General features: G+C 46.3%; 2 protein-coding genes across 4 annotated transcripts in view; both read left to right on the top strand.

Moving 5' to 3' along the window:
* Window positions 1-8,074, top strand: part of LOC135921852 (zinc finger protein 555-like) — a 108,493-nt gene extending 100,419 nt beyond the window's left edge. The window contains exons 9-10 of the transcript XR_011508763.1: window positions 3,388-3,530; window positions 6,949-8,074. The gene's annotated coding sequence lies outside the window, so the exon portion shown is untranslated. The remainder of the gene's footprint in view (window positions 1-3,387; window positions 3,531-6,948) is intronic.
* The window catches only part of LOC135921857 (uncharacterized), a 203,794-nt gene that overhangs the window by 169,364 nt on the left and 24,101 nt on the right, over window positions 1-10,329 (top strand). The window lies entirely within an intron of this gene.

Here is a 10,329-nt window from a genome sequence, read left to right as displayed (position 1 = left end):
TGACCGGATGTGACTGAGTGGACGGGACGAGCTGTAGTCAGTAAAGTAGAGTTCTTTATAGCGAAGTTGAGAAAAGGGCCGCCCTAATATTCTTGAGCCTGGCTGGTGACATTATCAACAGTTGTGGCGCCCTGTATTGTAAAAAACTGTTAAAATGGTACACATTTGTTCGATGGTGGAAGCTTAAGACTCTGCCAGGAAACACGTGATGCTCCAAGCGGAAAAACAGCTACACTTGTTGGCTTATCTCATGCATGTAACTAATGATCAAAGAAGACATTGCTGTGGCTAATTTACTTTATTGATGATGCTTCATTGGCATCCCCTTCATAACGATGTGGAGACAGTCACCTAGTGTGCTTGGTTTGCTCAGGTGTACTGTACGTGCTTTCATTCTAGTCTCATTGTATAAGTCTCGAAAATAATTTTTTTTCTCAAAGCTTCTCCATCTGTCTTATCGCCACGTAGACATGCAACGAATCAGGTCGCATCAATTTCCTTTCTGCTTCCACGTAAACTCTTAACGTCTCTTGGTTATCGCCATTGTGGGGGGGGGGGGGGGGGGATTGATGCTTCCAGCCATATTTTTGTTGAATATCCATTTACACTGAGAGCATGCCTTGATTTTTTTTCGCTTAGGCACTCTGTTAATCACTTGGTTTGTGGATGGCAGGCGGCTGCCTTCCGATCAGCCGTTCTCCTTCGAAGCAAGACGTGATCTAACAGTGCAGCCGTGAATGGGGTTGCTCGGCCCGCTATTACGACGGTTGGTGCGTCATGTCGCAGCACAAAGTGCTCAATGAAAAAGTGCCCCACCTCGGCTGCTGTTTTCTGTGGATCGGCTTTGTTTTAGAGTAACGTGTGGGATAGTCGGTTGGGACAATAACAAAGGGATTCCCCACAGCGTAAGTAGGAAGCGGGCCCAAAATGTTCATTCCCATTGCATGAAATGTTCTTCGAGGAAACTGGACGGGCCGTAGGAAGACGGCTGGTTTCGAGGGAGGCGACGTATGCCCACGGCAGTGTTATTTTATGGCTTCACGTTCTCTGGGAGTACATGATAAGGATTTGGCGAATTGGCCTAGCCGTATGCTCTGTGATCATTCGGTGCTCGGTTGGAGGCCTCCGACCGACGCTAGACGTCGGCGCAAAGAAGTAGTTGAACTTGGCCGATACCGTAAGAATCCGTTCTCGTTCATGCTGCGACAAAGCAGTGCTTACGTCAAGTACAGGAGCTGGGGCTTGCGTAGGCGCTTCTTCGAGTAGCGAACAGCAGCCGTTACAGATTCACGGCAGCAGCTTTGAATGTATAAACATCCCCAACACGATCAAAATAAGCAACAGCCGTGCCCTATGCACGGTGCCGTTACTCTGTGCTAAAGTTTCTTAGCGACAGGTTCATGCACTTGTTGGTGACATTCACGATTCCTCATGCGACTGGGATACCATGAGTAAACAACGTGGGTATTGGCCGGCAACTCCTTCGTAATAAAACGGTGCGTTACATGCTGCCGAAAGATGTGCATATTCGAGCTGGGATGACGACGTCGTCTTCTGTTAGACGAAAGGAGCTGTGTGGCGGCGATAAGCAATGGACTGCCAGGGCTCTTGAAAAACGTCACCATGTGGTCTGGGATGATAATTACGGTGTGATATACTTTTAGGAAATTAATTTCAATATTCAAATCTTTACAGGACACAGGAAGAACGAGGAAAGGGGTCGTGAAAGAAGAATGCCCGATGGTAATTCTTGCAGTAGATATTCCAGTAGGCATAAGTAATTGGCCGCCTGCCGTCCTTATGTGAGTCCATGGAGTCTTTCCTCATTCCTCAAGGCGGCACCAGTGTCGACTAACGCTGTCACCAGCTAGCCGCCCATCCGCGAAAACATCAATGTTGGCCCTCACAATTTCTTGGGTGTCGGTGTTTATCGGCTTCACGGCTTTCTGCAGGGTGAGTGTTGGGGGCATTTTACTGTCTTGCGGAGGGCCTTCTACCTTACCCCTTATTTGTTCAACGAAAGCACGCTATAGAGCAGCAGGATCTCACTGCGCAAGCGCTCCGTCCCGTGAACACTTCCAAGCACCAACCTTGACTATGGTTTTTCTAAAGCAATTGCATGTCACGCAAGCATTATACCTGCAAGTTTCCAGGTCACCAACATCCCCGAGACACCACCATGGACATTGCCAAGGCTACTAGTGAGGCTTCAGATACCCGGAATTATGAAGCAATCCCAAGTTTCCTCCATTGGGTCGAAACAGCTCACCCTGTCCCATATATTTACATAGATAGTGGGACTGTACATGTGTATACCTATTGTTTGGTCACGCCGTCTGCCACAATGGCCGCATTTGTCATTCCACAACTTGGAATTGCTCGACGATCTCGATGAGACCACAAATTTACAGCTACGGCTTCGGAACTTGCGGGAATACGGGAGGCTTTCCGTTTTATGATAACGCAGACACCTCAAAAAAGGACGATATTGTGCGATGCTAAATTAGCTCTACAGACCCCAAAATGCTTTTTAAACAAAGGACCATACCATCTGATCGTGCTGGAAATCGCCGAAATTCATCACAGTGCCGAGTGAAGCGGCCACGATATCACCTTTCAATGGGTGCCTACTCATTGTGGTGTGATTGGCAATGAACTCGCAGACAGTGAGGCAAGATTGGCCTTCTCTTCCTCTGAAGAAGTACGGATTGCCTACTCGCGACCTGACACCAACTCCATGATCAAGGCCCTCATGCAGGATCTTACAGAGGCATACACAGCCCACGATGACAACACTCACAGACGCCTACATATGAGCGACCCAGACGGTAAATTCTGTTTGCCCCCGAACCTTCCAAGAAGCAAAGTGTCATTGCTCTGTGGAATAATGGAACCTCTGTGGAATACAAGCATAAGTATTGCATAAATAACACGCTGCAGAGTCCGAAATAAAGCAAATGTGTAGGCATCGCGGTCAGTTATAGAGTATTCATTGACCGCTTTGAAAATACTTCGTTTCACTTTAACTAGAACATGTGCTTTGGATTTGAATATTTATATGTCACAAATAGGTGCAGCTTGTACACCAGGTCTCTTAGCCTTTCATCAGCCACCCCTGCATACTTCGCTCGAGCACTATGAAACATGGCTACACAGGTCGTGATGAAAACATAGTGAAATCTGGGAACACGTACCAAGCTGCGTTTTATCACCTTCTGATACGGCAAGAAACTTGTCGTGTTAGGCGCAAAAGCTAGAAAGGACGCGCATGCGCCGTACATGTCTCTACACCAGGCGGAATTTAGGGCAGAGGGTGCAGGAATGTGTCTTGCAACGCCCCTCGTAGATTGCGTCAAATTTGACCGCGCCTGCCCATCCGTGCCCTAGGAAGTCATCCTCTGCACCGTCTGCACGGGACACTCGATTATGGCCGGGAAAGAAACGGTTCGACCCTACTTGACGATGTCGGGCGGCAGCTGCAACGTGGACCAGGGTGCAAGGAGTGCAGCGCCTGATCTGGACTTTGGCAGGTGAGCGTCCATTTAGCATTTACTTCGAATAATGTCAAACCTAGAAAATCTGTTACATGCTGACTGCCAAAGACTTAGCTTCTTTTACGGTAAACCTTTCTACGCGTGCTCTTAGTGCTTTGCTCGCCGTGGATGCTGCTGCTGTCTCGGGGAATACGGCTCACAAAAGAGTCATTTGCAATGTGGAATTGGCCAGCACGTAGCCCCTGCATACCGGCCGTTATACCGGCTTTAGCGCCTACGAAATTACTCAGTCAACGACCGCTCCGTACCCAATTCTTTTAATGAAACGAAGCTTTCTACGCGTTATGGTTTCATGCGCTTCCGGTCAATTTATTGACAAGTATGATGGGCCAGTCCAGCAGGTATGGCAATACTAAACCTACACTAAAGTTAAACTCTGGGGGTTTACGTGTCAAAACTACGAAGTGATTATCAGGCACGTCGTAGTGGGAGACTAGGGATCACTTTTGACCACAAGGGGTTATTAACGTGAACCCCCCGAAACACGGGTTTTAATCAGGTCCTCATCGAAATGCGGCCGCAGCAGCCGTTATTTGATCACGCCACCTCTGGCTTAACAGCGCAGCACCAAAGCCACTAGGCCTCCACGGTGAGCGATATTCCATTTGGCTGATCGTGGGAAAGGCGTGCTGTAAAGTTGGCCAATTTCGGTTACAATAAAATTTACGTGTCGTGTGGTTAGGTTGTTCGTGTTCTAGTGTTTTTGTCAAGGACGTGCAAAATTGTTGTGTTGCTAGAAGCTTTGCAGAAGAAGTCTTATAGCCCGCCGTGAATGCTTACCTTCATATAGGCTTGAAAGAGCTTGCTGGTGCCCTATGCATCTTTGTTTAAATAGAAAAAGGCCCAGTTGCTATTTTGCACCTCATACATGCGCATCTGCGCGGGCAGACAAAACGTTCGCGTTCATAATCGTCAAGTTGCTTACGCCCCTTTGAGGGCGACGTTAGATACATTTATCTGGATTGGATAAATGGGTCTCCGTTCGAGGTGTTTAACTACATAAAGCGGCAAGAAGGGCGTTCTAATATGTGATGACACATCACACATTGCACTGCATTCGAGGTATGCAGCGTAAACTTGCGGTAAAAAGGCATTGTTAAAAATATTGGTGTTAGTCACTAAAGGAGAAATGCAATTGGTACGAAAATGTATTCGATCGCAAACTTCGCATATCATTATCTCGGACCTGGTGACAGTCTGAAAATTCGTTCGAAGTTGATACGCCTTCACAACTCACCGGATAGAATTCGTGCATTGCAATACGTGCCGTCAAATAATTATGAAGTTAATTAGAACTTTTTCTTTATAAGTCATATATACACAATAATTTCTAGTGCAAGTGATGTTTACCTCTTGGAGTAACTGAGATTAATGAATAAAGTTATGCTATGGGACATAACTGATTTTCTTTATGTGATTTTAAGAAAGACGGGGTACATGGCAGGCTTAGAAATCTTCAGAACAGCAGTTTCTGATTGTTCCCCTTTTTACCGGTCTTCATCCTAGCGTGCGGCAAAAGTGTTCCGGATAATTTCTAGCATAGATTTGTCTCTCAGTGACTAGGCAGCGGGCGAGAGATTTTCATCTGTATACAAATACAAGCGAAGTTTGTCTCTTTAAGCTTTGCAAGCCAAATGCCAGTGCAGTTTTAATGAGCACCGAAATCAAAGGTAAAATCATAGGCTGTGGCTTGTTCAATTGCGGCAGAATGCTTATAAGGGCAGCATCCGCTACATTCGTGAAAGAAACATAGGCTAAATTTATGATTTGATGACGAATGTATGATGCCCGGCGATGATATTTGCTGAAGGTGTACTGAAATGACATTTTTAGTGTGTATTTGTTGCACTGAATTATAATGCTAGACCTCTAAATCCTTATAAAAATGGTGAGAAGGCTATTTTTTAGAGCTCCGAGAGGTTTCAAGCTCTAGGACCTTGAAAGGAAGAAAATGAATTGTCGAGAAGATGTCAGTACCTCTTTAAAGGTCTAGACGTGTATGGAAATGTTGTTCTAGACGCTTTGCTTCAAAACAACTTTTTCTTGAACCTTGTATGTACAGGAGTGTGGAAATATCGGAAACGCAGATGTCTTGCCCTGCTGGTTCTGGCGTTGCGCCGCTAAGCGTGAGGACTCGATTTCGAATACAGGCCGTGGCGGCCACACTTTGCCGGAGGCGTAATGAAAAAACTCCCGTGCTCTCAGTACACGATAAAAAACTCCAGCTTGTCAAAATTAATGCTCTACGGTGTGGCCCGTATGTATATCGCCGTTTAAGCACAAAAACACCACAGTATGTTAATACATACCGACGCGAGAAGACGGAAACAGCTGACGTTTCATGCGCACATAGTTTCTTGCTAATCCGGAGCCAAGTTTCAGTTTCCTAGCAAAAACATGATAGTATCTCGTGCGGCATAATCTAGAAGGATTTTTCTTCTGATTTCAGGCTGAGAAGGGATCACGCCGCCAGTAGGTGGAAATTTCAGTTAGTAGCACCATAACTGCTGTGATTAAACGGATTATATATTGTTTTGCCGAATTAGGAAAACAGAAGGAACATATAGCCTGTTTCCAGACATTTACGTTGCCGGTAGATCAGTTTCTCAAAAATTGTACTGATCTTGAGCACGCTTTATGGCCAGCAATTTTCGCCAGACTTCCTATAAACACCACGTATGCATTTCCTCCGTGTTGGCTTCAGTGGACGCTCTTTTGCGGGGAGGGTGCGAGGCCGAGTTAGTGATGGGAAAAGAAAGTTGTAGAACTCGCTTAATGTATACTCTCAAATCGCAGATACAAAAAGATGAGATAGCACTGTATTGAAACGCACACTCTCTTTATCGCTAGTTTATGCCTTTTGCAGGTGACGCGTAATGTGACACCTATGCCTAAGGGTGAAGCTCATCCCTCGATGTTCCCTTATCTTTGATTCGTAGACTATGTGGCAATATATATATATATATATATATATATATATATATATATATATATATATATATATATAATGTGTGTGTGTGTGTGTGTGTGTGTGTGTGTGTGTGTGTGTGTGTGTGTGTGTATGTATACACAATGAAAGGCCTACAGCCATACCACTGGCTTTCCTTCGCCTCGTTGCGTTTTAGCATCGTTCAAAACTGCTCGATAGCTCCAAGTAAGAAGGTGGTTTTGGAATTTTCACGAATCCTAATTTTCGATGAACAAGCCGATTGTTCCTTTGTGCGAAATCCATGATCGGAAAGCGTCGGCACTGTCAAATACAAGTGTCCGTTGCAAAGACGGCAGCACTCGAGAGGAGTAGGTTTCTCCTGCAACCAGCTACACGATCCCAAATTTGGGCTCCTTACAACAAAATTTTGCTAATGAAGTGCCCTCCCTATGTGTTCTCTCGCAGAGTTCCCGAAAAAACCAGAGAAGCAGCGTGGCAGCAGCGAGAGAACCAGGCTGCCAACAGAATCCTACAGTGCCATGTGTGCCAGTTCGCTTTCACCGACATGGAGGCCTTCAAAAACCACGCCTACGACCACTCGCTTGGGAAAATCCAAAACTGCTCGGATTGTGGGAAACTTTATAAGAGGCATTACGACCTCACGAAACATTTGCTTACGCACGGCGAACCATCCTTTCAGTGCGGCGTGTGCGGCAAAACATTTTGTACCAAAGTTGGCCACCAGAACCACATGTTTGTATTCCACGTAGGCACACAGGATTGAGAAGCCGTTGAAGGGTCTGTTTAACACGGGTAGCACAAACCACGAAATTGGTCCGGCACGTCGAGAAGCACCATCGCAGGTCTCGCATCTGCGTCGGTGTAGCCGGATGTTCGTCCGCGAGGAGTGACTTCTCTGGATGTCACCCTGGCGCCAAGACGTGTCGTGTGCCTTCGCAGAAAAAACTTGCGATCTGCGCCTCAACTGTTCTAGCTGTGCGCTGACTTCTTGACAAACGAAAGGGGGCTAATCTTATTCCTTCTGACTACAGCTGTAGAACGGCTGTGAATAAAATTCTTAGTGATTATCTCCAGGAACAATGTACGCAGCTCTGTAGTTTTTTTCGAAGAACGCACCCGTTCTTCGCAATATTGTAGCCATGGTTAAAATAGCTTTATATGCCTCCAGGATTGAACAAGGTAGTGAGATATCTTTTTTGAAAAAATAATAGTACCGATATTGATAGTACAGTTCTTAATAGTGAAGTTGAGTAATGTGCCGCCTTAATATTCTTGAGCCCTGCGTGTAACGCTATCAATAATTTTGGCGCCCTCAATTGTAAAAAAAAAAGTTGTTAAAAATGGTACACATTTGTTCAACGGGGGAAGCTCAAGGCTCTGCCTGGTAAAACGTGATGGTTATAGCGGAACACCAGCTACACACGTCGGCTTGGCTGGTGAATCTAACAGATGATCAAATAAAACATTGCTTCGGCATATAATTGACTTTAATGATGATGATGCCTAATTGGCATTCCGTGAAGAATGCCTGCGAATAAAATTATTACAGTGGTTATCTCGAGCAACACTGTATGACAGCTCTGTGATTGGTTTCTTTGAAGAACACACCTGTTCTTCGCTTTACCAGTCGCACCAGCTTTGCCAGTCGGCTTGGCTGGTGCGTAGTATTATCAAATACAGCTGTGCTTCGTATATGTAATGGACTTTATTGATTATGTGGTGTTGGCAATCCTTGTCAAGGAGAGATGGTTGGCCTAGGTGGTCGAGTTTTCCAGTGGATTTCCCATTACCTTTTCAGGAGATCGTTTGCGTGTATCGGCGATGGTCAAACCGTACGACACTACACCTACCGAGGTGTTCATGGCGGTGTACTAAGTCCTACCGTATTCACCCTCACACTCATTGGTCTCGTTGATCATCTGCCAGCTGCGATCAAGATATCAATGTACGCAAACGACATATTTATATGGACTTCAGGTGTCACATGTCCTCAGATAGGCGCAAGACTTCAAAAAGCTGATACTTATGCACACTGCATGAGTATCATGCAGCGTGCTTCATGCAGCGTGCGTCCGCAACCAAGGTCTTGACATCTCGTCAGACAACTGTGCACTGATGGCATTCACTCGCAAACGAATGACACCCTACGGCCATCTCAATAAATGACCACATAATTTCTTATGAGAAGACGGACAGAGTTCTTGGCATAATCATTCATAGAGATCTCGCATGGAGCCCGCACATGACCTACTTCAAACAGCGTCTGACAGGAATCTCCCGGGTTTTCAAGTTTCTGGGCGGAAAGAGTTGGGGAATGTCAGTGCATGCAATGTTGGAATTGTATAGTGCCCTTTTTTTGGCTTCTTGAGATACAGTTTGCCTGTACTGACCAACACTTTCCAGACAAAACTTCATCCTCTACAGGCAAATAAAGCTCGGACTCTCAGGGTTTGTCTTGGTTTGCCTAAATGCACATCGACAGTAGCGACTATTGCGATCGCGTGGCGCCAACCCATACAAACACACATTGCGGGGGAAGTGTTGATAGTGCACATTGGGCACTTTGCCCGTGCCCGTTCCCACCATCTGGCAGCACTACCGTCAGAAAGGCCACAGGCTTCATTTTGTACTACGATTTCGCAATATTACACCTGCTTTCCATCAGGCTTCGCCCCCGCAACTAAGCTATCGATTCCTCCGTGGAGCTTGGCTCAGCATGCAGAGCACCTCACCCTACCAGGAATCAGGAAAAAATCTGAGCTGTCATCACCTCCTCTTAAACAACTAAATCTGCTCCTTTTGCATGAGAGGTACGCCTACCACGTACACAATTATACTGACGGATCGGCAGCTCTCCAGTGTTCCTCTGGAGCCTTAGTTTTCCCAGCGAAAGTCACCACCATCAGTTTCAAGACATGTGACCCAACGACACCGATGGCTGCGATCTTGCAGCTCTTCGCTCTGCACTTCGACTCGTCAGCAACGAACTACCTCGAAGATGATCAATATTCAGTGACTCGAATGCAGAACTGCAGTCGTTGCTATCATCCCTGCGGCGTGGACCACACTAACAGCTGGTATTCGAGATTAGAGAACTAATCGATACCTTGACTAAGGAAGGATACCACGCAACATTTCAGTGGCTTCCAAGTCACTGCGGCGTCATAGGAAACGAACACGCCGATAACGCTGCTCGGTAGGCTCTTCAGGGATACGAAGAGGAGCCGATACTCTTATCAAGGACAGATGCCGCTAGAAAACTTCGAATGCTCAGCCGCGATATCACGTTCTCTTTGTGGGACGCAAGAATTTTTCAAAACAGCCCGTTGCACAACCTAGACTTGTCTCTATGCCTTTGCATTCCTGCTGCAGTCTTCCGTCGCGAAGCTCCCCTGCTTTGTCGAATATGGCTAGGAGTAGCCTTCACCAAGTCTTTCGCTTTCCGAATCGACTTGGCCAACGACGCCTCGTGGGATGACTTGTCTGTGACTGCCCTCACTACAATTTACAGAGACCATCACTCGCAATCGCAATAGCGCGCTTGTACCGAAGACCTCTAAATGAGGAACTAATTTTAAAATGCCACCATCACAAGCCATCACAGCGGAGGAGGACGAGGGTGCTTTTGCAGTATTTTAAGGCAACAGAATCGGACAAGCGGCTGTAGCCGAAGAGGTGTTTATAGTGCTGCAGGGGCCACTGTGCTGTGTGTTGACACTATGCGGCGACAGCGACCGACTGTGATTGTATGCCTATGCTCCTTTCTTTCTTTATCACTACTTTGTTATCACTTTACCTCCCCTTCACTCTCTACCCAGCGTAGGG

Source organism: Dermacentor albipictus, chromosome 9, assembly GCF_038994185.2.
Source record: "Dermacentor albipictus isolate Rhodes 1998 colony chromosome 9, USDA_Dalb.pri_finalv2, whole genome shotgun sequence".
In the NCBI taxonomy this organism is placed as follows: Eukaryota; Metazoa; Arthropoda; class Arachnida; order Ixodida; family Ixodidae; genus Dermacentor; species Dermacentor albipictus.
The sequence above is the reverse complement of the archived record's forward strand: the minus strand, read 5'-3'. Positions and strand labels throughout refer to the sequence as shown.